Genomic DNA, 26,483 nt, shown 5'->3' on the forward strand with positions numbered 1-26,483 from the left:
GTTGGACTTGCTGGACAGGCCATGCCTCGCTAGAATTGGCAACTCCGATGAGCTCCGCCTGCTGCAGCTGCTGGAGACGACCACGCCGACCTCGTCCGACCACCATTATCCAAGCCACGGGTACGTGTAGGTGCGCAAGAACCTCCGCTACCCATTCCCCCCTCTCAAATTGGCAGTCGAGCCCTCCTCGCTGAAGAGAGCTCCGGTGACTCGCCGCCCTCCTCTGTTTCCCTCTCTCTTCCTTCAAAACAGATAGCGGGGGCCCACTGTCAGCCACTCAGCCGCACCCGAAGCGGTATAAGTGTTGGTGCCCCATGGGTTTACGCCTTCGATGTCACCCCTGGTTTTCTTTATTTCAAATTTAAAACAAATTTTGACCAGAACTTTGACTAGCTGTAACTCCTAAACTACAAGTCCAAATGAGTTGATTCCTTTTGCACTGTGTTCTTACTGGAAAACCCTAGCAGCACACCAAATATGAGATTTTTCTCTGCTGTCTAGATTTTCTGGAAATTTTCAGAAGTGATTTTGATATTTTCTTTTTTCCATTTGAATTATTTTCAGAATAGAAGCTTGTCTTGAATGCATCCAGGAGGAGTGTGAAGCTCCTTTGAACTAAGGCAAGCCACACAAACATTTTCATGGTGTCTTTGCAATATCCATGATTTTTCCAACTTGAATATATGATGTTTCTTGCATATAGTTATTAAATTAATAATACTTATGTTGGTTATTTTGTCATGAGAAAGATGCTTAGTTTACAGAAGTTAGTGCTTGAACTAAGTGAGATATAGTATAAGTAGATTTACTATGTGATCTTGTTATGAGTATGGTATCATGAGCATTGTTATTATTTTCATTTATGCATGATGAGTTTTATATGGCAAATAAGAAACTAAAAATGATGAGTACCAATAACAAGTGAAAAAAGACTCACCAAAGTTGAGTGATGATTGGTGCAAGTAGAACTTTTTGATGAGTTGATCTTTTATTTTCAAGTGATATGAGATGCATGTCATATGGTTGCATGAGCATCGCATATGGCGACTCGAGCATTTTATTTCAAGTTAAACCTGATGTTAATTGAACTTGAACATAAAGTTGATCGGGTCATGGTGCTAGTGAATCGGGCTGACCAGTGCAACCACATTTGCCTTGTTATGGGAAGGCCGTTAGTCGGTATGTTGTCATGCCTCTAGTTGGTGCCTCCAACGAGGGAAGGTTATGGTCGTGCGTTACCCTAGCTCGGTAGGAAGACATAACCTTGTGTGCCCATTGTTGTTGAGATGGTACCTTGTCCCCGTTTGGGAATGCTTTGTTTTGCCACGACGGTGGCCGTTTTGCCTTTGGTAGGCACGGGGACACCCATTACTTAGCCCAGTGGGGAGTTAGTCGGAGTGGCCGAAAGAGTGTCATGGCAATGGGAGAGTTCTGTCGGAATGCCGTTGGTCCACCCGAATGGGAGTGCGAGGCCATGGGTTCTGTCGTGGAATAGTCTCAGCAGATGTGCTACTGTGAGGACTTAATCATGGAGCCATCGCAACTAGGTTAGCTTAAAGGGGTTAAACAAGACAAAGGACACAGGAGTTTATACTGGTTCGGCCCCTTGCGGTGAAGGTAAAGGCCTAATCCAGTTTGAGGTGGTATTGCTTATGTCTCGATTACCTTGGAGCGAATACGCTTGGCCTAGCTTTCGATTTGTTGTTTCTTGCCCTGAACCGCCGTCGGGGCGTCCCTTTATATACACAGGTTGACGCCTAGCAGCTCATGGAGTCCCGGCTGGCTCATAGACAACATGTCCGGCTCGGTGACTAACTATACATGTCTTACAATACAAGTCTTACACATATGGCGGTTTACTCCTACGGGCCTTAAGTCACCCTCGGGCCTTGGGCCCTTGCCTGTGAACCGCCATCTTCAATATCCTCATGGGCTTCGCCTATATGAACCGCCATAGGTATAACCCGGCCCCTCCTGGGCGGGTAATACCTAATAGTTATATCCCCAACATTAGGCCCCGGACTGCTTTGAATCCATTCATGTCAATCTTCAACACTTATAAAAATCCTTCCTTCTTCATTTGTACGAAATCTCATAACCTGCCATGACATAATCTTCTATAATCATGGTAACTTGCCATGATGTCACCTATCATTAATTTACACAATATCCAATATATCTTAACGGATCCTTATCTTTAATAGACGTCCCAAGAATCGAGGCGCCCGAGCAGCTGGATAATCATTCTTTGGTCTCCTTGTTTTTCGTGCCCACTTGTTAGCCTTCTCCTCATAAATAGGGTCTAACATCCCTTATTTCATTCTCCCCCTTCTCCTTCTCGTCTTCCTCCTCCTCCCGCGACTCATCTGCCACTGCGAGCTCCGCCGCCACCGTGAAGTTCATCGTCCTCCTCGCCCCTAGTAGCTGCATCGACCTGAAATAGGACCAGAGAACACCGACGCTCCATCGTAGTTCAACTGCATCTGTAAGTGTTCCACCTCCTATGCTCCAGATCCACATTAGGGTTAGTCCTGTTCTTTGTAGTTCTTCGCCGTTCTTCGATGTTCTTTGCCTTACTCTTCAACCCTAGTAGCTTTTGATCTGAATATAGCCTATAACTCGTGCGGTAGCAGTTCAGCCTTTACTTTTAATGTCAGTAGACTTTTTCCTCTGCTGCTTCTTTTAGGTTTTAGAATTTACTGCATTTTCTGAATTGCCACTGATCCAAAATTATAGTTTCGGTCTGTGAAACATGTTTGTCCAGTACTTAGCAAAATTTTCTTCCTGATAGATCAGCCTGGCCATGGCGGCTTACATCACCAGTTGTAGTTAGATTCAATACTTAACAGATTTCACTCTTGATCGATATTAATCTGGACATGGCAGCTTACATCACCAGTTGTAGCTAGTCATTGATACGTCTCCAACGTATCTACTTTTCCAAACACTTTTGCCCTTGTTTTGGACTCTAACTAGCATGATTTGAATGAAACTAACCCGGACTGACGTTGTTTTCAGTAGAACTACCATGATGTTGTTTATTGTGCAGAAAACAGAACTTCTCGGAATGACCTGAAAATCCACGGAGGTAAGTTTTGGAAAATATAAATAATACTAGCAAAAGATGAAGACTAGGGGGCCCACACCCTATCCACGAGGGTGGGGGCGCGCCCTCCCCCCTGGGCGCGACCCCCTATCTCGTGGGCCCCTTGGAGCTCCGCCGAACTCAACTCCAACTCTATATATTTCGTTTCGCGGAGAAAAAACCAGAGAAAAAGTTTCATCGCATTTTACGATATGGAGCCGCCGCCAAGCCCTAATCTCTCTCGGGAGGGCTCATCTGGAGTCCGTTCGGGGCTCCGGAGAGGGGGATTCGTCGCTGTGGTCATCATCAACCATCCCCCATCACCAATTTCATGATGCTCACCGCCGTGCATGAGTAATTCCATCATAGACTTGCTGGACGGTGATGGGTTGGATGACATTTACCATGTAATCAAGTTAGTTTCGTTAGGGTTTGATCCCTAGTATCCACTATGTTCTGAGATTGATGTTTCTATGACTTTGCTATGCTTAATGCTTGTCACTAGGGCCCGAGTGCCATGATTTCAGATCTGAACCTATTATGTTTTCATGAATATATGTGAGTTCTTGATCCTATCTTGCAAGTGTATAGTCACCTATTATGTTTTATGATCCGACAACCCCGAAGTGACAATAATCGGGATACTTCTCGGTGATGACCATAGTTTGAGGAGTTCATGTATTCACTATGTGCTAATGCTTTGTTTCGGTTCTCTATTAAAAGGAGGCCTTAATATCCCTTAGTTTCCACTAGGACCCCGCTGCCATGGCAGGGTAGGACAACAGATGTCATGCAAGTTCTTTTCCATAAGCATGTATGACTATATTTGGAATACATGCCTACATTACATTGATGAATTGGAGCTAGTTCTATGTCACCCTATGTTATAGCTATTAAATGAGGAATCACATCCGACATAATTATCCATCACTGATCCAATGCCTACGAGCTTTTTACATCTTGTGATTTGCTTATTTACTTTTCCATTGCTACTGTTACAATTGCTACAAAACTATTATCTTTACTTTTTCTACTATTACCATTACTATAATACCACTTTGCTACTAAATACTTTGCTGCAGATACTAAGTTATCTAGGTGTGGTTGAATTGACAACTCAACTGCTAATACTTAAGAATATTCTTTGGCCCCCCTTGTGTCGAATCAATAAATTTGGGTTAAATACTCTACCCACGAAAGCTGTTGCGATCCCCTACACTTGTGGGTTATCAAGACTAACTTTTGGCGCCGTTGCTGGGGAGCATAGCTGTATTCTTTGAGTCACTTGGGATTTATATCTATTGATCACTATGAGGAACTTCAAAGACGAAAGAACTAAGATTTTTCCCTCAACTACGAGGGGAGGTAAGGAACTGCCATCTAGCTCTGCACTAGATTCTCCTTCTGTTTTGAGTAAGCTTGTGACGCCTAAACCTGCTACTGCTATGAATTCTGATATGTCGCATGTCATTGATGATGTCACTTCTTCTATGCATGATACTTATGATGAAACTACTTCTGTGCGTGATACTACTGTGCCATTAGGTGAATTTCTTGATGAACAACTTGCTAGGGTTAGAGAGAATGAAATTATTGAAGATGTTATTACTGATGATAGTGATGACGAAAGTTCTCCCCCTGATTATGAATTACCTGTTGTTCCTGAGGGTTATGTTATGAATGAGGAAGCTGCTAAAGCTATTTTTTCTTGCAAAGATAGATATGATCTTAAAAAGTTATTAGGTAAATGGAAGCAGCAGTCCCTTAATACTAGAATGAAACATGACCCTGCTTTTGCTACTTCACCTATCTGTGTTACTGATAAGGATTATGAATTCTCTATTGATCCTGAAATAATTACATTGGTTGAATCTGATCCTTTCTATGGCTATGAATCTGAAACTGTTGTGGCACAGCTTACCAAGTTGAATGATATAGCCACCCTATTTACTAATGATGAGAAGTCTCGCTATTATTATATCCTTAGTATATTTCCGTTCTCATTAAAGGGTGATGCTAAGACTTGGTTTAATTCTCTTGATCTTGGTTGTGTGCGTAGTCCCTAGGATATGATTTATTACTTCTCTGCTAAATATTTTCCTGTTTATAAGAAACAAGCTGCCTTGCGGGAAATATATAATTTTGTGCAAATCAAAGAAGAGAGTCTCCCACAAGCTTGGGGGAGGCTTCTCCGATTACTTAATGCTTTGACTAATCATCCTCTTAAGAAAAATGAAATACTTGATATCTTTTATAATGGACTAACTGATGCTTCCAAGGAATACTTGGATAGTTGTGCTGGTTGTGGTTTCAGGGAAAGAACAGCCGACCAAGCTGAATTACTATTGAATAATATGTTGACTAATGAAAATAATTGGACTCTTCCTGAGCCAATTCCTGAGGCAATTCCTGAACCGATTGAGCCAACTCCTGAGCCTATTCCTAAACCCACTCCTAAGAAGAGGGGTGTTCTATTTCTCAGTCGTGAAGATATCCAAGAGGCAAAGATATCAATGAAAGAAAAACGTATTAAAGCTGAAGATGTTAAGAATTTACCTCCTATTGAAGAAATACATGGTCTTAATTTACCGCATGTCGAAGAAACGCATTGTCTTGATAACCCGACACACGTAGTAAAGGTAAATTCTCTCTATAGATATGATAAAGTTGAAATTCCCTCTACTAAATTTCATAGCCCATGCTTAGATGAATTTGATGACTTTATGGGTAGACAAGAAAGTTTTAATGCTTATGTTGGTAGAGAATTAAAGAATAATTCTTTAAAGATAGGATGCTTGTGTGATTATATGGCTAGAGTTAAGGTGAACTTAAACTCATTAGCAAATATGCTTCTATGGTTACCACTCAAGCTGAGCAAGTACTTAAAGCTCAAAGTGATTTGCTCGATGAATTAAATAATAAACATGACTGTTGGTGGGAAACGACACCTATGGGATCACTGGAATCCCTACTACGGTTGCGGGGCACGGGATTGTGAGAAGAGCTGGACTAACAGACAGCACAAAGGGGATTTACCCAGGTTCGGGCCGCAAAGATGCGTAAAACCCTACGATCCTGCTTTGGTGGATGTATTTAGTGTTCTCGAGCTCGTGAACTAGCTCTGGGTGTTGCCAGGTTCGAAAGAGCCAAATCCTTCTCAAGTGCGCCATGGGCCTCCTTTTATACGCGGAAGGGGCTGCCACAGTGGCCCACAGGAGGTGGAAAGTGCTACAGCGTTGTGAGCTTATCGCTGGTATTACAGGAAAAAGCGCATTTAATGTGAGGCTTAGGTGTCCCTTCGCTTTATCGGGGACGGGAGCGAGGCCCATCCCATCCGACGCCGCTCCACCTCGATCCGACACGCACCCTGGCCAGTGATGCATGTGGTGCCATGTAGGCAGGCTAGCAGCTGAGGTGGTGCGGTGGTGGAGCCTCCACGAAGATCTGCATGCCGCCATGTGGGTGCGTGCTGAGTTGGCCTAGAAGCTGCATCCTGCCACGCGGGTGCCTGCCCAACTGGTTGGGCTGGTAGCTGCATGCGAGCGACGGTAAGGAGTTGGTTGGTGCGGGCCTGGCAGTGGCCCTGCTGTCGCTTCTGGCTAGGTTTTGTTGGGTGTGCAGGCAAGGGTCTTGCCGGGTAGCCCGGCAAGGGTCCTGCCGCGGCGCGCTGGCGTCCTTGGCAAGGGCCTTGCCGGCGGTCCTGTGGATTCCTTCGGTAAGGATCTTGGTTAGGTTTGTTGCTTTTCAATCCTCATCCGATCATGGGTATTCTATGTCTTCACAAAGATCTGCATGCCACCATGGAGGTGCCTCCCAAGCCTTGATCCAACATGGTTGTTGGAGACTGTGGCTCGAGGGTGGCCTGCTCCACTGGTGTGGGTGAGTTACCCCGGCAAGGGGCCTGCCAAGGCTGCCCCCGGCAAGGGTCTTGTCGGGGCAACCTGCTTTGCCCGTCTGCGCTTTGTGGCCTGGGTTCTTGATGTTGTCTTGTTCGTCTTGTGCCTTCGGCTTCTCTTCGGCTTCCGTTTCCTGCCCTGTTATGCGCGGCCGTGGCGGGTGGCTCTAAGTGCCCGTGCACAAGTAAAGGGGTCAAAAGCAGAGCCCCTACTTTTGTACACTGACAGGAGCCCCTGGGCCTGGGCCATACATAAGCGTAGCGTGTTGTTGGGCCAGGCCCAGAATAGTGCGCGGGTAGTTGGGGCATATTTTTACCGCGGTAACTTCTCCGTCCGCTGCGCTTCTCCACGCCCCGCGTTGAACGCGCGACGTGGAGGTCGTGCGCGCGCGCATGACGTGGGTGGCGTGTGTGGGACGGTTCTTGCAGGCATGCGTCGTATCGCAGTTAATGGGAAAGGAGGCGGCCCGTGCCTTCCCCGTAAAAAGGAATAACCGCGGGCGCGCTGCTCACTTTACCCCCCTCCTCCTTTTGCCTCCTCCAATCTCAAAACTACCGCCCCCTCCTTCATTCTTCTCGACCTCCCCTGCTTTTGTCCATCGCCTCCGTGCTTCCTCCATCCTACGCCTTTTCGCAACCACCATGGCGCCCAAGTCCACCAAAGGAAAAGGAGGATATAGCTACTGAGTATAAACCGGCCAGGAGGGCCCGGTTCACCCTCGACAATGTTGAAGCCCACGAAGATCCAGATGATGGTGCTTTACTAAAGGAAGCATAGAAGCCCGAAGCCCAAAGGCGGATTAGGGCCCATAGTGGTAAACCACCATGATTATGTAAACTTGTAGTATAAGTTAGGAAAGGAGAGACCGAGCCGGACACTTGTATGAGTCGGCCTCGGGGCTCTGTAAACCGTCCGGGCGTCAACCTATGTATATAAAGGGACGACCCGGCGGCGGTTCAGGGACGACAGACAACAACTCGAGACTCAGGCAAGCGTATTCCGCTCCCTGATCATCGAAACCCGATCAATCCCATCACAACTAGACGTAGGCTTTTACCTTCATCAAAGAGGCCGAACTAGTATAACTCCCGTGTCCCTTGTCCGATTTAACCCCTTCAAGCTAACCCATTGCGATGGCTCCACGACTAAGTCCTTTCACGAGGACATCTGACGTGATAATTCCACGACAGTTGGAACCCACTGTGGGGCTATCGCACGATGGTGTCGAGTTCTTGAAGGGCTGCTCTGAAGGACTTAAGGGGTACGTGATCGGCCGGATGACCAAAAGTCGTCGCGGCAAGCTCTACATCGATGACAAAGGATGGGGCCCCGAGGCCAGCTCAATCGAGTACGGGTACCGGGTCCCCTTCAGAGGAATTCATGTCTTCATTGGCAAGATCGGCGAACCAGGCCCTGAGCCGGACATCTGCACCGACCTCGTCGAGACGGCTCAGCGTGCGAGTCCAGCCCGGGTTAAGCCCGCCGTGAAGCGTGCGTTCGTAGGATGTGTCCATGGGATCGGATCTGAACCGGTGTCTGAGGGCGAGACGGCTGTATATTCTGACGGCGAGTCATCCACTGGCGAAACCGAGTCCTTATACCAGATTCATGGCGGTATGTTCGAGGGATATTCCGATGGCAACAGTATTCCGGACCTCCTTGAAGCACCGACTCGGGTTAATATTTACATGGCCGGCACGCAGCCCGTCTTGCAGTCTTCATCTACCGCAGCAATGAATACCGGATCAGTGGCCGCGGCAGGCACCTCGGCGCGCCGGCCGGCGCAGGTTCTCTCCGGTTTAATGGACGCTTGGGCGACCTTGTTAACCGCGACAGTCCCCCCAGATACGCAGGATCAACACAATGCGGAAGTTTCGAGACTGAAGGAGCAAATTGCGCAGGCTAAGGAGGACCTGGTGGCTGAGGATAATAGGATGGCTGAGGAACAGGCCGCTTTAAATGCTCAACCACAGCAGATACAAGAACAGAATTACCGTCTCATGCTAGATCGGACCGCGTCGGAGGATATGATACAAAGGAAGTATCGGTCGCGCCTGCCGCCGGTTTACAAAGGGTTAAATCTCTTTCGGACGCCAGGCGCTGGGCCGAGCAGTCCGGCGGCCGCAAACCGAGCTGAAGCGCCTAGGATAGCTCCGGATCAACCACGAGCAACGGAGCTACCCCGACGGATAGTTAATCCGCCGCAGTATGTGCCTACACCACGGGGTCACTTTTCGAGCCCTCTAGATAACATGATTGCTGCGGCCTCACGCTTGGCAGCCATTCCAATGGAAGGAGATTCGATAGAGGCAGTTGAGACACGGCGGGCGAGAGATCTTCTTGAAACCGTTGTAGTGCAGCAATAGGCTTATTCATATAGCCGGGATAGAATCCATTCAACCCCTCGTCCGAGCCCAAGTTACAGCAGGCAGATGGACGAACAGGAAGTATCTAGCAGCGCGCGGCGTCGCAATGCTCAGGAGGTAGTGGATCATGGCAGGGCACAAAGGGACGGTGCTTTGGGTCATTATTAACCCACCCCGGTTCAGGCAGCAGTGTCGGTTGACAGAGGCACCGGGCTTGGTTTCAGTTCCTGGGGAGTACCGTGCCTTATTCCGTCTCTCCGTAACATGCGTCTGCCCAAGGATTTCAAGGGTCCACGCAAAGTACCTAACTACACGGCGGATCAGCCGCCTGAGGCGTGGGTTGAGACTTATGAGATGGCAATGGGATGCTGGATGTAGATGAAGCATCTTGTGCAAAGTACTTCACGATGATGCTGGAAGGGACAACCCGCACTTGGTTGAAAAATCTGCCAGCTAATTCCATCGAGTCATGGGATCAGTTGAAGGCCCGGTTTATAGCCAATTTTAAAGGCACGTGCAAACAGCCCATGTCCATTGTAGATCTGGATGCTTGTGTTCAGCGTGAGAACGAGTCCACAACTCATTGGGTGTGCCGGGTCTCAGAAGTTTTGCACTCGTCCGACCGAATTAACGCTGACCAAAGGATTATCACACTGGAGCGTAATTGCCGGTTTAAGTCACTGAAGGAGAAGTTGGGACAGCTCAAGCGCCACTGCAACGACCTGGGAACCCTCATGGCAGCCTTGGTAAAATATGTCGATTCTGATAATACCAAGGATCCCGATTCTGATAATGAGAAACCGGAGAAGGGAAAGAGGAATGGCGGTGCGAAGGGATAGCAGCACAACCAGGGAGGCCATGGGAATAATGGTAAGCGTAAAGCGGATTCAGAATTTGTGGCTAATGCTAATGTGCAGCATCGTAAGGGTAAACCGCCCCAGCGCGGTGGGGCGATGAATCAGGAGCGCTTGTTGAATCATCCCTGTCCAAAGCATGGGACCAAAGAGGTCCCTACAAGACATCTCTGCAAGGATTGTAACATTATGAAGGATTTCAAAAATTCTGATCTCTTCCGGTATGATCAGGGTCCGTCGGGTGGTTCAGGTCCAGGTTTTCGTGGTGGCGGCGGTTCAGGCTCTGGGTTCCAGAATAATCATAGCAACCAGAACAACCAAGGTAGTAATAACCAACAGAGTAATCAAGGGAATCAGCAGCAGTCGGGTTACCAGAGTCACCCGAAGCAACTGAATGGTGGACAATATCATGTATTCACCACTAGTCTGTGCAAGCGTGATCAGAAGCTGCACAAGAGGGCAGTCAATGCGGTTGAACCGGCAGTTCCACGCTATATGCGGTGGTCGGAACAGCCTATTGTGTGGAGTAGGGATGATCATCCGCCCCGGGTTGACAATCTGGGTTAGCTAGCTCTAGTGGTGGCACCTCAGGTGGGGGGTTACAAGTTCACCAAAGTACTCATGGATGGAGGAAGAAGTATTAATATTCTGTATTATGAGACATTCCGCCGCATGGGGCTGACAGATAAGAATCTTAAACCGTACAATACTGTTTTCCATGGTGTGGTACCAGGAAAGTCGGCATATCCAGTGGGCAAGATTGCCTTGGAAGTTGTGTTTGGGGATGAACATGATTCCCGGTCTAAGACATTGACTTTTGAGGTGGTGAGAATCCAGAGCCCGTATCACGCACTTTTTGGGCGACCGGCTTATGCAAAATTCATGGCGAGGCCTTGTTATATTTACTTGTAGCTCAAGATGCCGGGTCACAAAGGAACCATCACGGTTCATGGAAGTCGAAAAATGGCTTTGGATTGCGAAGAGAGTGATGCGGCTTACGCTGAGTCGGTTTGTGCTACAGAGGAGTTAAAGTTTTACAAGGAGAATGTTGATCCGGCAGATATGACCCCTCTGAAGAAGCCCACCACTGAGCATGACCCAACCCTACATTTCAAACCGGATGACGAGACTAAGCTTGTTGACTTTGTACCTGGCAATTCGTCCAAGCAGTTCAGCATCAGCACCAATCTGGATCCAAAATAGGAAAGCGCGCTCATCGAGTTCATCCGTGAGAACCGGGACATTTTTGCATGGAAGCCTTCTGACATGCCAGGTGTACCGAGGGAACTCGTTGAGCACACTGTTAATATTGATCCGAAGTTTAAACCGGTCAAGCAATTTCTTCGTCGCTTTAATGAAGAGAGACGCAAGGCAATTGGGGAGGAGGTAGCCCGGCTGTTGATGCTGCTGGGTTTATCATTGAAGTGTTTCATCCTGAATGGTTGGCTAATCTGGTGCTGGTTCTTAAGAAAAACGGGTTTGGCGTATGTGTGTGGACTACACGGACTTAAATAAAGCTTGCCCAGCCGATCCTTTTGCTCTCCCGCGTATTGATTAGATCATTGATGCGACGGCGGGTTGTGAGCGCCTGAGTTTTTTGGATGCTTATTCAGGGTACCATCAAATTAAAATGGCAGTTAAGGACTAGGAGAAGACAGCTTTCATCACTCCCTTTGGAGCCTTCTGCTATGTTTCTATGCCCTTTGGGCTCAAGAGTGCTGAGGCAACTTATCAGCGTTGTGTGCAAAATTGTCTTCACACGCAGATTGGGCGTAATGTTCATGCCTATGTGGATGACATTATGGTAAAATCCAGGAAAAAGGAGACATTGATAGCTGATCTCAAGGAGACGTTTGACAACCTTCGGGTTTACAAAATGATGCTTAACCCAGATAAGTGTGTCTTTGGTGTTCCGGCAAGTAAGCTGCTCGGTTTTCTTGTGTCTAACAGGGGCATTGAGGCTAATCCGGAGAAGATCAAGGCAATCACATCCTTGGCTAAACCGACATGTATCAATGATGTTCAGCGTCTCGCAGGCCGGATTGTAGCCCTCAGCCGGTTTATCAGTCGTCTGGGTGAGAAATCCATTCCATTGTATCAGATGCTGAAGAAGACGGATGATTTCGTCTGGAGTGATGCGGCCAATGCAGCCTTTGAGGAGTTAAAGCGGCAGTTGGTTGAACCGCCAGTTCTTGCAGCCCCAGTTGATCATGAACCTTTACTACTATATGTGGCTGCTAATGCCCGAGCGGTCGGTATGGCAATTGTGGTAGAGCGTAAAGAGGCTGGGAAGGAATATCTGGTTCAACGACCGGTATACTACATTAGTGAAGTTCTGATCGAATCAAAAGAACGCTATCCGCATTGGCAGAAGTTGGTGTATGGGGTTTTTATGGCCAGTCGAAAGCTCAAGCAATATCTTCAAGGTCACCCCATCACAGTGGTTAGTTCTGCTCCCTTGGGCGATATCATTCAAAACAGAGAAGCAACTGGCCGGGTTGCAAAGTGGGCAATTGAGCTTGGTCCACACGGTTTGAAATATGTACCTCGAACAACCATCAAGTCTCAGGCTCTTGTGGACTTTATCAATGACTGGACCGAGTTTCAAGCACCGGAAGAGAAGCCGGATAATACATACTGGACTATTCATTTCGATGGATCAAGGCAGTTGGAAGGCTCGGGGGCTGGAGTTGTCCTTACTTCCCCTCGAGGTGATAAAATTTGCTATGTCCTCCGCTTGATTTTTCCTTATACTAACAATGCAGCTGCGCATGAAGCTCTGCTTCATGGTCTCCGTGTGGCTAAAGAGATGAACTTGACCCGAGTTCGTTGTTTCGGAGATTCTGATCTGGTGGCTCAGCAAGTTTCTGGGACTTGGGATTCTAAGGATCCACTCATGGCAGCCTACAGGCGTGAGGTAGATATTGTGGCGGGTCACTTCAAAGGGTATCAGGTTGAGCATATTTATCGGCACAAAAACGAAGTAGCAGACGCTTTGAGACGGCTTGGATCTCAGCGCAAACCGGTACCTCCTAACACCTTTTTAGATATCTTGCATAACCCGTCTGTTAAATTGCCAACAGAAGAGGATCTGGCTGTTCCTGATCCGGAGGCTCAGCTGGTGGCCGCTTTACACGTTGTGACGGATTGGACGGTTCCATATCTGGCGTATATGAGCCGGGGTGAGCTACCAAATGATCAAGTCCTGGCCCGACAGATAGTCCGGCGATCCAAGTCCATGGTTATTCATAATGGCGAGTTACACCGCTGTAGCGTTTCAGGCGTATTTCAGCGTTGAGTTTCACAGGAAGAAGGCCAAGCGATCCTCCGGGAAATTCATGAAGGGGATTGTGGTCATCATGCCGGTTCAAAGTCCTTGGTTGCAAAAGCTCTTCGTCATGGGTTTTACTGGTTGACAACTCATGTTGATGCGGAGGATCTGGTAAAGCGATGTGATGCTTGTCAAAAAATTTCACGCAGAGCTCATGTTCCGGCTCAGGAACTACGGATGATTCCCATCACTTGGCCTTTTGCTACATGGGGGCTTGATATGGTGGGACCCTTTAAATGTTCCTAGGACAAGAAGACCCACCTATTGGTAGCAGTTGATAAATTCACCAAGTGGGTTGAAGCGGAGCCTGTTAGCAAGTGTGATGCAGCTACGGCGGTTCAGTTTCTCAAGAAGATTATTTTCCGTTTTGGCTTTCCACACAGCATCATCACGGATAATGGTACCAACCTTTCCAAAGGTGAGATGGAGGATTTCTGTCAGAGAGAGCACATCCGGCTTGACCTAGCATCTGTGGCGCACCCTCAATCCAACGGTCAAGCAGAGCAAGCTAATCAAGAAATTTTAAAGGGTCTTAAACCCCGGCTCATGATTCCCTTGAAGCGGATGCCGGGTTGTTGGGTGGAAGAATTACCTTCTGTGTTGTGGAGCATCAACACCACCCCCAATCGATCAACAGGTTACACGCCTTTTTTTATGGTATACAGGGCAGAGGCGGTTCTCCCAAGTGATATACGTCATGATTCGCCCCGGGTTGCTAATTACGTTGAAGCGGACAACGAGAAAGCCGCCAAGAGGCACTGGACTTGCTAGATGAGAAGCGGGATATGGCTTTGGCACGGTCGGCGGCTTATCAACAAGACCTACGGCGTTATCACAGCCACCGGGTTAAAACAAGAGCCTTTCAAGAAGGTGACTTGGTGCTCTGGCTTATCCAGGATTAGACCGACATACACAAGTTATCCCCGCCTTGGGAAGGACCCTTCGTGGTCAGCAAAGATCTGCACAACGGATCATACTACCTCATTGACGTTCGAGATGACTCACGCAAATCTGAGGAGGAGACCCGGCGGCCCTGGAACATAGCTCTCCTCCGGCCTTACTACACTTGAGCTATAGGCTCTTTTTTATGTACATATTTTGACAATGTATATATTATCATCAGTAAATAAATCAGCATCCTTGCCCTAAAGCGGGGTCTCTGCTGTTTTTTCTCAAATATTCTTTGAGCTACCTGGGGGCTTCCGCTGACAAAGCGGAATACTACCTGTTAAACCGGCTATCACGCCACAAAGCTTGGGAGCTTCACACCCAAAGGGCCAAAGAGAGTTTAGATGCTATGCACAACTCAAACATAGGCACCTAATGAGCACAGCTCATCCCGTTACTTGGGGGCTCCTTGGTCCAATACCAAACAGTTTGAATGGACCCTTATAGCTGGGTATCGACCCACGGCTTGGAAGCCTAGTATATTTACCTAAAACCCCGGGTTAACCTGCCTTCATCAAGTAAGAAACTCCTATCCAGGTCATCCTGGCACGGCCCTCCGAACGTTTGACAGTTACTCTCCTTGAGACCCTGCACTTGTCAAAGTTAAAACGGTGATTAGTTAGTTGGAGGTCCATCTTAAAAGGCTTTGTTAGATGGTTCAACTCAGTGGCCTGCCAACCCACAAAAAGCCTCGAATTTAGGCCTGGCAGCCCCCAAAAAGCCTCGACTACATGGTTTCTTTCGAGTTTTGCTGAATTTTATGTCAAACCGATTTTCTTGGTTTGATCAGTCATTTTCTTAGCCCTGTATTCTTTAAACTGGCTTGGTTTGCAGCTACACGTTGACAGACCTTATCTTAACCCGAAGTTTCTTAACCCGGCCTGGTGTTGACTACCTGTGAACAGCTTGGATCATCTAGCGTGAATCATCACCCGGCATGACTTACTCTACGACATCGGAAAATGATGGAGATACAAATAATCCAGATTTGGATTTTTTACCCTTATTACAATACAAGTTGGCCAACCAACTAACCAGGGATCTTATATCTCCGGTATGTATACTTTCATATTTTTATGATTTGATTATCAATCCGGCCTATTTTGGGCATTATGACCCGTCCGGCGGTAAACCGCTAGGACCCCTTTTGTCTTTTTATGCACACAGGAGTTGCATATTCTGATACTTGGAACACAATTGACATTGATATGGCAAATCTACACAAAATATCTCCTTTTGCACGATGGCAGCAGATCATCATAAGTTTTTGCTACCCTATTACAAGGCACTCCGAGGCCCAAAATATGGAATTGTTTTCACATGGACAGTTTATGACATATCAACCGCCTTGACGGATTAAGCTTCATCATCGGGTTGATGTGAGGTAGATGGGTCATCTGGCGTCGGTTCAGCCTCCTCCTCATCCAATGGCTGGAAGTCATTGGTGGTCCAATCAATCCGGGTCAAGGCCTGAAAGACAGCCTCTTCACTTATAAGCTCAGCCGGGTCAACATCAGGGGCGTAAGTATGCTTACGGATTGGTGGAATAAGGTTTTGCACTTCCGGAATCACAACTTCAACCCATCTGTTGTTTGCATCATAGAAAGATTGGTGAACCGACAGGTTCGCCTCTTCTGCTAGTTGACTCGCCAAAGGACGCATCTCCCTTGTTACCCATTTTGGGGCATCATTGTCAAATTCTTCGACATTTTCTTGTGCATTGGGTAAGCCTTTGGCTATATCAGCCGGATCAAGATCAGCTATCCATGCCTTGGCTCGAGTCAGCGCCAGCAAAGTGCCTGCCCGAGCAGCGGATCGCTTCAGCTCTTCTATTTGCGCTGGCGTCATTAAGAGGCGATCTAGCGTGTCCTTGATAAGTGTTGGTGCCGCATTGTCATAAGAAGTTGCGCATATAACCCGTTGAGCACCGGCATACAGCTGTTCAATCAGTGTATATGCAGCTTTGAGCTTCTTCCGCATGTCAGAACCTAGATGAGCAATGCGACTACCTATATCGGTTCAGGAAAGGCATGTCAAAGCGATGAACTTTCAAAGAGTCATAGAACTTTGGCAACCACTGCTTACCAAATATTGCAGAGGTCATGGCATTGATTTGGCGCTTCAATCCAGACAGTTCTGCTATCACCGGTTCAAGAGCTGCTTCAGCAGTCTCCGCCCGCTTCACCAGTCCGGCCTTTTCGGTGTCCCAGTTGGCCTGTTCAGCCTTAAACCATTCTTTAAGCTGCTCCATGGTGGTCAAGGCAGTTTTCAGCTCATCCTTAGCCTTGGCGGTTTCTGCTTGTTGGGTTTCCAGATTTGCTCGAAGATCAGCAATTTGCGAGATTTGTTGATTTATTTCACTCTGCAACAGTACGAGAGCATGTCAATATCTTTGTTCAAAGTCCCAAGCATATAACTAGTTATACACTTGGCACTTGGGGGCTAATGCGGATCATTTTTATGCTGGTACTTGAAGTCCCAAGGATTAATACAAGTTTTAATCATGGCACTTGGGGGCTAATGTGTGTTTGATCAGAGTATCGAGTATACAAAGTCCCGGTTTGACTTTCTCAAGACAAACCGGCCCTTGGGGGCTACAATGCAATGAAGGTACAGAACAAGGAGCAATAATGTTTACCTCATAGCGCTCCTTCATCAGATTTACTAAACCGGCTTCATAATCACGGCTTGTGTACAGCCGGTTCAGGAAGCCGGAGTGAAGATCTTTAGCAGAGAGATCGGTATAAGCAGACAAATCAGTCTTCCCCTTCCCCTTGCCCATGGCAGCAAATTCATCCTTGGCAGTGTGCTTTGATAGAGCAACCGGATTACCAGGGGCGTTATATGCAGTGCCTGTAACAACAACATCATCATCCTTGGCCGGGCTGGAAGAATCAATATTCTGAACTGGACTTGGTGCTTTCATGGCAGGGCTTGGCGGTTTGTTAGTTGGACTTGGCGGATCAGTAGTTGAGCCCCGTTGTTCCGCTGCTGGACTTGGAGGAGCAGGAGGATGTGAAGTGTTAGCTTCTACATCCGGTTCAACTTCTGGCGGGTTAGCATTACCATCTTGGTTCTGCCCAGCAGAGCTGTCCATGGCAACTTCAGGGTTTTCGTCATGATGCTCTGGCGTCTTTTCCGGATCAACTTCAACAGTAGGGTCGCTGGTCTTGGCCTTCTTGCTTAATCGAGCTTTGGCGCTACAACATCAAAAGTTAGAGTATGGTAAATAGACAAATAAAGAAATAAACTATGTAATACTCACCCAGCGACAACTTTGAGAGGAGGAAAATGAGTGGTTGACGAACCGCCAGATGAGTTGGAAGAAGCCTGGTAATTCGGGTCAGACGGATTGAGAGGGCATCGGAAGAAACCTTTTAAAGGATAATGTTTTTCAGGAGAACAAGTCACCTCTGGACGGTGTTTCCGGGAGGGCGTATCAGCTAAACCGGATGAGGTGATTTGTTGACCACTATGCCGGGTTGTGCGACGTTCTTCGACTTGCCGTGTCTTCAAAGAAAATTTTGGATCCAAATGAGCAAGGGGGTGAGATTGTTTTACTTTTCGGACTGTACGGCGAATTCTTTGAACTGGTACAGGATCTGAGTCGGAAGAAAGAAGAATTACTTCAACATGATCTGCATGGCTGGCCTTAGCGTCATCCTGAAGATGGTCATTGTCAATAAGATGTACGAAAAAGGAGCCAAGTGAGTCAAGTTCTATCTCAGCATCTGATTCCTCCTCCTTCGGCGGGTCAGAAGACTCGGCAGTCTTCTTCTTTCCAGGTTTCTTGGTGGCCTTGGTTTTTACACGAGGAGCACGGGCCGGTTTAGTCCGTTTCCAGAAAGAGCTGTTGGTCTGAAATTGAGGAAAAGAAAGGTTAGTACATGAACTTTACCGCCGGCGGTTTATTGGAGACGTAAAACAGAGCCAAACCGGTTTGGCTTCATGCAGAGATTGGTTCATCACGCATCCTCTTTACACATTCGGCGACTTCAAGGTCGGTCATTACTACTTCGTGATATCATTGAGGGTCTTTTACATTGCCGGTATACTCATGCATTAATCCGGGGCGGCGGCTCAAAGGCAAAATGCCCCAAGAAACCCAGCAGCAGACAAGATCAATGCCAGTTAAACCGTTGGCCATCAGAGCCCGGAGTTTGGCAAGTTGAGGAGCAAAATTCTTCCATTCTGCGGCAGTTAAAAGTGGAGGCAATGGGTGGCCATTGCTAAGCCGATGAGGGCGGTAACCCGGCAAGGGATTTTCTCCATCAGGAGCAGTGTTCCGGCAGTAAAACTAGGTCTGGTTCCAATTTTTAGGATGGCTATGATGTTTGGCATGAGGGAAATCAACTTCTTTCCTTTTTTGAATTGACACGACACCAAGCTCTGTGTTGGGACCATCTGAGAATTCTTTGTGGCGGTTCAGATGAAAGAAATCCCGGAACAACTCCACGGTTGGCTCTTCTTGAAGATAGACTTCACAGAATACATGAAAGTTGCATATATTTGACACAGAGTTCGGACCAATATCTTGCGGATGGAGTTGGAAGCTTGAGAGGACATCCCGGAATTTTTTTGATCCGGGCGGACTAAATCCCCGGTCTAAGTGTTGCATAAAAACAATCACCTCTCCTTCTTGAGGTTCAGGTGGACATTCCGATTATGGAACTCGCCAGTGGAGAACCCTTTTTGAGGCTAAGGCACCAGTGGTGACATAACCATTGATTTGTGTCTCCGTGATCCGGGGCGGAACCCAATTGCAAGCAGAAAATTGCTTCGACATTCCGGAAAGAGGAACTGAAAGTAAAAGTGCCGGTTTAAGGTGGTTAATTCAGTGTTAAACCAGAGAAGAATACTATGCAAGTTCAGTTGGCGTTTTAAGAGAGGGCTAATGATATATGTCGGATTAACTATCAAAGGGGTTAAACCGCCTGTAGGCAAAAGGGCCAGAATTCGAAGTATTGACAGAAACAGGTTTCACACAATGGTCAAATTTATTTGGATCTGCCACACATCCGTAAAGCAATTTTCTCTGTGAGCTCTAAAGATGCTAAATAGAGCAGGGAAGGCCATGTACTCTACAAAGGTAAAAGAACGATCTGCTAGCATTAAAAATGGACGGAGAGTACCTACCGCATGAGATCTACACTGGTATTGGGTCAAAACTATCGCAGCAGGTGGAAGAACAAAGAAGGATGAAGAACTGTGCGGAAGAACTCGGGAACCCTAGAAACAGATCTAAAGACGGAGGAGAAAGGAAGATTACCACTGCAGATCTACTGTGGAAGAAGGGCGATGAAAGTCTGGTCCATTTCAGGTTGATGCAGCGGCCTTTGTCGGTGCAGATCTCGAAGGTCGCGGACGGCGGCGGAGCTCCAGAGCTTGGGCGTCGTGAGGAAGAAGAAGGCACAAAAGGGGAAAAGAGAGAAGGGCCCTCGGGCCATATTTATAGACGAGAGAGTAAAAACAGCAGGCGCGGGAATCAAGGAGCCCAAAATGGCAGAATGAGTGCATCTGTCGCCTCGATTTTCGGGATAACCATTAAGTGAAGGGAATCTTTTTTAATTATTGTTTACAGAGATGATGTCATGATGGACCGTTGCTGCGTCCAGAGATGACGTCACGGCGGTTTACAAAGTTTCAGGAGAAGACAATATGGCGGTTTATGAAAATACAAGAAGATGCCTGCAAGAGATATTTGAAGTATTGAAGATTGACATGAACAAATTCAAATCAATCTGGGGCCTAATGTGGAGGATATAGCTATTGAGTATAAACCGGCCAGGAGGCCCCGGTTCACCCTCGACTACGTTGAAGCCCACGAAGATCCAGATGATGGCGCTTTACTAAAGGAAGCATAGAAGCCCGAATCCCAAAGGCGGATTAGGGCCCATAGTGGTCAACCGCCATGATTATGTAAACTTGTAGTATAAGTTAGGAAAGGAGAGACCGAGCCGGACACTTGTATGAGTCGGCCTCGGGGCTCTGTAAATTGGCCGGGCGTCAACCTGTGTATATAAAGGGACGACCCGGCGGCGGTTCAGGGACGACAGACAACAACTCGAGACTCAGGCAAGCGTATCCCGCTCCCTGATCATCGAAACTCGATCAATCCCATCACAACTAGACATAGGCTTTTACCTTCATTGAAGGGGCCGAACTAGTATAACTCCCGTGTCCCTTGTCCGGTTTAACCCCTTCAAGCTAACCCGTTGCGATGGCTCCACGACTAAGTCCTTTCACGAGGACATCTGACGTGATAATTCCACGACACCTGCTGTCGCTTCTAGCAAGGGTTTTGTTGGGTGAGCAGGCAAGGGTCTTCCCGGGTAGCCCGGCAAGGGTCCTGCCGCAGCGCACTGGCGTCCCCGGCAAGGGCCTTGCCGGTGGTCTTGTGGATTCCTTCGGTAAGGATCTTGGTTAGGTTTGTTGCTTTCCAATCCTCATCCGATCTTGGGTATTCTATGTCTTCACAAAGATCTGCATGCCACCATGGAGGTGCCTCCCAAGCCTTGATCCAACATGGTTGTTGGAGACTGTGGCTCGAGGGTGGCCCGCTCCACTGGTGTGGGTGAGCTACCCCGACAAGGGGCTTGCCAAGGCTGCCCCCGGCAAGGGTCTTGTCGGGGCAACCTGTTTGGCCCGTCTGCGCTTTGTGGCCTGGGTTCTTGATGTTGTCTTGTTCGTCTTGTGCCTTCAACTTCTCTTCGGCTTCCGTTTCCTGCCCTGTTATGCGCGGCCGTGGCGGGTGGCTCTAAGTGCCCGTGCACAAGTAAAGGGGTCAAAAACAGAGCCCCTACTTTTGTACACCGATAGGATCCCCTGGGCCTGGGCCATACATAAGCGTAGCGCGTTGTTGGGCCAGGCCCAGAACGGTGCGCGGGTAGTTGGGGCAGATTTTTACCGCGATAACTGCTCCGTCCGCTGAGCTTCTCCATGCCCCACGTTGAACGCGCGACGTGGAGGTCGTCCGCGCGCGCATGACATGGGTGGCGTGCGTGGGACGGTTCTTGCAGGCATGCGTCATATCACAGTTAATGGGAAAGGAGGCGGCCTGCGCCTTCCCCGTAAAAAGGAATAACCGCGGGCGTGCTGCTCACTTTACCCCCCTCCTTCTTTTGCCTCCTCCAATCTCAAAACTGCCGCCCCCTCCTTCCTTCTTCTCGAGCTCCCCTGCTTTTGTCCATCGCCGCCGTGCTTCCTCCATCCTCTGCCTTTTCGCAACCACCATGGGGCCCAAGTCCACCAAAGGAAAAGGGGAAACCAAAGATGCCGGGGCGGCGGAGCCATCGGAGAGCGAGCTAGCAGCGCGACGGGCGCAGTTCGCCCTCTTCCCCTTGACGGTTGACGTGCCCGTGCTTCGGGAGATGTTCAAGGATCTGTGGGGACTGAAGACGGGGCATCCAGCCACGCATGTCATTCCCGCCAGCGCCGGGGCCTCCCCAAATCGGTACGCCTTCTTTGTCGACTATTTCTCCTGCGGGCTCTGCCCTCCCTTTTCTGATTTCTTCAAGGACATCATGCACACTTACGGCTTCCGCCTTCCGTATTTCACCCCGAATGTCGTGACGTGCATGGCTCGCTTCGCACATCTCTGCGAGGGGTTCGTCGGGGTGCACCCCAGAATGGTGCTCTTCCGCCATTACTTCTCCCCTCGGATCCAAAAGGGGGGCGTCATTACTGGCAGCGTCGCTTGGATCCCAAGGGCCAAGGGAGCATACCAAGATGGCGCCATGAAGGAGAGGTGGGAAGAGTGGCGGGGCCGGTGGTGTTGGATCGAAGAGGAGAACCCGTCAGTGTTCTGCGAGGTCCATCGAGTGGCGCCGGTCCGCGGGAAGGACTGGGGCAACGTCAATGCCGCTCACAATTGCCACCACCAGGATTCTCCGGCTCACCGAGGCCCGGCTCACCCTTGAAATGATCGGGGCGGACTTCATCCGCCGCCGAATTGCCCCTATGCACAACAAGGGGAGGCCGACCTTGCTCTTTGTGATTGCCGCCTACATCATGAGGCTCCGCCCCGGCCTCGACAACAACCTGACGGTGCTAAGGCACGCCCACCTCTGCCAACGGATCTTCCAGCTCGAGGTTAACGACGAGGGCGTGGTCGAGCGGTCCGGCATGGTTGCCAGGGCCGCCGTGAAGGCCGGCAAGGTCATCAAGGAGCTCGTTTTCAGGCTGCCGGCGGGAGTGGTCCCGCTGAGCAACAACTCTCGTCGGTCCGAGATCATTGCCATGATGACGCTTTTCAACACGCATGGCCTTGACCCAAACTAGGTTGAGCCGGACGGGCTCAAGGTGCAGGAGTTATTTGACACCTTGCATGACGTGTACGTCACCACCGAGCTGCGTCTTATCCAGGCCACCTCTCCGGCAGAACTGGACTACATCGCCGCCAGGGTGGATGAGGCAAAGCTCGTCGAGGAGGCTGGCAGCGCCGGCAGCATGGCGGACAAGGCTACGGCAGAGGCGGAGGAGGGGGAGCTCGCCCGGTGGGCAGCAGCCGCTGGGGAGGCCAGCGGCACCGGCACCGGGGCTCCCCTCATTGAAGGCGCAGCCGATGGGTCGTCGTCGGAGGAGGGAGAGGGGGAGAAAACCGCGACTGTCGATCGTCCAGTCACCGGAAGAGGGCTGGTCCTACGGCGGGCCACCTCCGGCAAGTCGGTCCGCCTTGCCCGGGCCACGCAGCTACGACAAGCCCAGGAAGTGCCTGTGTGCCAGACAAGGGCGGTGGGGATGAAGAAGATGGCGAAGGCCACGTCTTCAAAGAAGAAGGCATCTGCTACTTCGTTATCCAAGCGCGCTAGGACGCCATCACCTCCCCCTTTGTTGGCAAGAATCGGTGCAGGGATCGCGTTTGACTTTGGGCCTCTCAGCCCGGAGAGGAAGAGGAAGACAACAGAGGAGGAGGAGGAGGAGGAAGAGTAAGCTCTGCTTTCTCCCTGCCCTTTGTTCCTTTTTTTCTCCAGTGGTGCCGTCCATTCTGAATTAGCCTTATCTTGTAGGGACACGGAGATGTTGGCCCAGAGGGTGAAGAGGGCCAGAATTTCGACGAGTGGCCTGCCCCCGGCAGGCACGTCCAATACGCCACTGGTGGTGTTGAGCAGCCCGGACAGTAGCCCCAACCCAGCCCCCAGCATGAGTCCATCATTCATCCTTTATCAACGTGCGTAATGTATGACGCTTTGGTATTGACCTTGCCGTGGATGTAGGAGGGGAACAACACCAACGGGAGCCGCAGAGGGATTCTCCCATCGTGCCACCCCCATCGACCATGCCGCCCCGAGGGGCGTCCCCGGCAAGGGCACCAAGCGCCGAGGCCATGCACACGGAGGAGGAGGAGGAGAACACGGGCACCGGTGGCTTCGCCTCGCCGCCAGATCTTGGCGGAGAAGGGACTTCCGACTCTCAACCTGGCACGGGTAAGCCACTCACCCTCCACTTCTGCTTGTGTTTTTTTCCTTTTTTTCTTACTGTCTTTCGACCTTGGCTCTGCCCTGTCTCCTTCTTGGCATCCAGACCCCTCATCGGTGGACTCAGAGGACGTCGACACCGTCATCAAGGACGTCGCTACGGATGCCGAGGCTTAGGCGGAGAAGATTGCTGTCGAGGAGAGCGCCGAGGGCGCCGCTGAGGACGCCACCAAGGGGCCAGCCGAAGATCCCGACAAGGGACCTTCCGGGGAAGCCGGCAAAGCCAATGCCGAGGAGGTGGCGTTTGACGACCTGCCCTCCTCCTCTGCTGCCTCTGGCTCCGGCAGGTACCTAAGGGTAAGCGGCGACCTCTTCGTCAACCTCCTTGGCGCGCCGAGCACCAGGGCTCCCTTTGAGGGAGAGGTGTTCGATGAGGAGGCGCTTGCCGCCGCTGGGCTCGAGGTCGTCGTTGAGCCGGGCGTCGGCGGTGTCGGCTCCCAGGAGGAGCAGCTGCTCCAGGCCATGGGTGCCAGCTTCCAGAAGCTTAAGGCACTCCAGCGCGCCCGTCCGAACAAGGCCAAGTCCAGGATGGCGATGGTGGAGAAGGCGGAGGCGGACTTTGGAGGGCGCATCGCCGAGGCGCAAGACTGGTTCCGCCAGGCCCAGGATGAGCTGAAGGCCGCCCAAGGCGAGCTGGCCAACTGTGAGGTGGAGCTCACCCTGAAACTGGCCGACATCGAGAAGGCCCAGGAGATGGCGAAGAAGTTGGCCGACAAGGCCGAAGCCTCCCGGACCCAGCACGAGGCCGCACAGAAGACCCAGGAAGAGGACCTTGCCGCACGTGAGGAGAAGCTTGCCGCCATGCTCCGCGGCAAGGATGAAGAGGTGGGCAGGCTCGTCATGCAGCGGACCCAAGAGCTGGAGCAGAGGCATCAGGAAGCACTCAATTCCCAAGATCAGGTCTACGGCGGCAGGGTGAAGGAGCTGGGGGAGCAAGCTTTGAAGCTGTCCACGGAGAAGGAACGCTCAACGGTGCCCTGGTGGAGGCGCAGGGCATGGTCATCGGCAAGGCCGGAGAACTCTCTGAAGCCAACAATTCCATCAGGGACCTCAAGCTGAAGCTGGGCGGTCTCGAGAAGATGTTGTCGGAGGCCAAAACCCGGGAGGGGATCCTGACCAAGGAGCTGGAGATGGAGAAGCAGCTACGGATGAATGAGACCGCCAACCTCGAGGACCATGTGGTGGGCGAGTAACGCTGGCTCGAATGCCTCGCTGCCGTTGTGGAATCGGCCGCCACGCAACTGGGCATCATGGGGATGCCGAACATGAGGTACGCCCCGGAGACGAGCCTGAGCCCCAATGCCACCCTGACCCTGTACTTCGAGAAGGTCGTCGGTGCTCTGGAGTGTCTTCACTCCGATTGGATGGCCTCCCTGGCCGAGGAGTCCCGGATACTTTGTTGGGGTGTCATGACCAGGGTGCTTGCCAAGATAGCGCACTGGCATCCTGACCTCGACTTCGAAGCGGTGCTGAAGAGCTTGCCGGAGGATGCTGACATCACGGCGCTCAATGAGTGTATCAAGCCCATCCTAAAGCACATCGACAAAATCAAGAGGTTGGATGGCCAGCAACGAGACTAGGCACCTCATTCCTTACTGCCGCTGCAAGTTCACGACCAAGACAATCGCTATCTTTAGTTAGAACCGCGGCGGCAATTTATGTAATATAACTCTGCAGTACTCTTGACGTGATGCATGTTATTTTCTTGTTTGATTTTCCTTTGCATGTCTGCCCTACATTACTGGGTAGGTTTGCCGGCGCATAAACCCAGGGTGGCGTCTTGATGACGGATCCCCATTAGCCTGCCGGGTGTGCTTGCTGCCGAGCAAACCACCTTGCCGCCCCCAACGCGGCCGCCCGATCTGTCAAGTTTGACTCGAGTCAGAGTCGAGAGCGTTGCCGACGGCGGAAGGCTACCCTGCCGCTCTCGACGCAGCCGCTTGGACTGTTGAGAAGACTCGAAACAGAACAAGGGCATTGCCAATCGCGGGAGGGCCCCTCTACGTACAGGTTTTCCATGCATAGGCAGAATCTCCGAGGATGATAACCTTATATAAAGGAGAAGAGTTTAAAGGTTGGCATGAATTAGCTTTCTCGTCCCCTCCTTGGCGTCCCTTGTGCTTGCAGGCAGCGCCACTCTCTTGGCCACCTTCTCCGCAGGGGCTATGGCGATGCTGAACTTCTTGGCCAACCGCTAGACCAGATTCTCACAATTGCGCCCCGTACCTGGCGCGCCAAAGATGTTGGTGGGAAACGATACCTATGGGATCACTGGAATCCCTACTACTGTTGCGGGGCGCGGGATCGTGAGAAGAGCGGGACTAACAGATATCAGATAGGGGATTTACCCAGGTTCGGGCCGGAAAGATGCGTAAAACCCTATGATCCTGCTTTGGTGGATGTATTTAGTGTTCTCGAGCTCGTGAACTAGCTCTGGGTGTTGCCAGGTTTGAAAGAGCCGAATCCTTCTCTAGTGCGCCATGGACCTCCTTTGATAGGCGAAAGGGGCTACCACAGTGGCACACAA

This window comes from Triticum dicoccoides, chromosome 1B (genome assembly GCF_002162155.2).
Source record: "Triticum dicoccoides isolate Atlit2015 ecotype Zavitan chromosome 1B, WEW_v2.0, whole genome shotgun sequence".
Taxonomy (NCBI): domain Eukaryota; kingdom Viridiplantae; phylum Streptophyta; class Magnoliopsida; order Poales; family Poaceae; genus Triticum; species Triticum dicoccoides.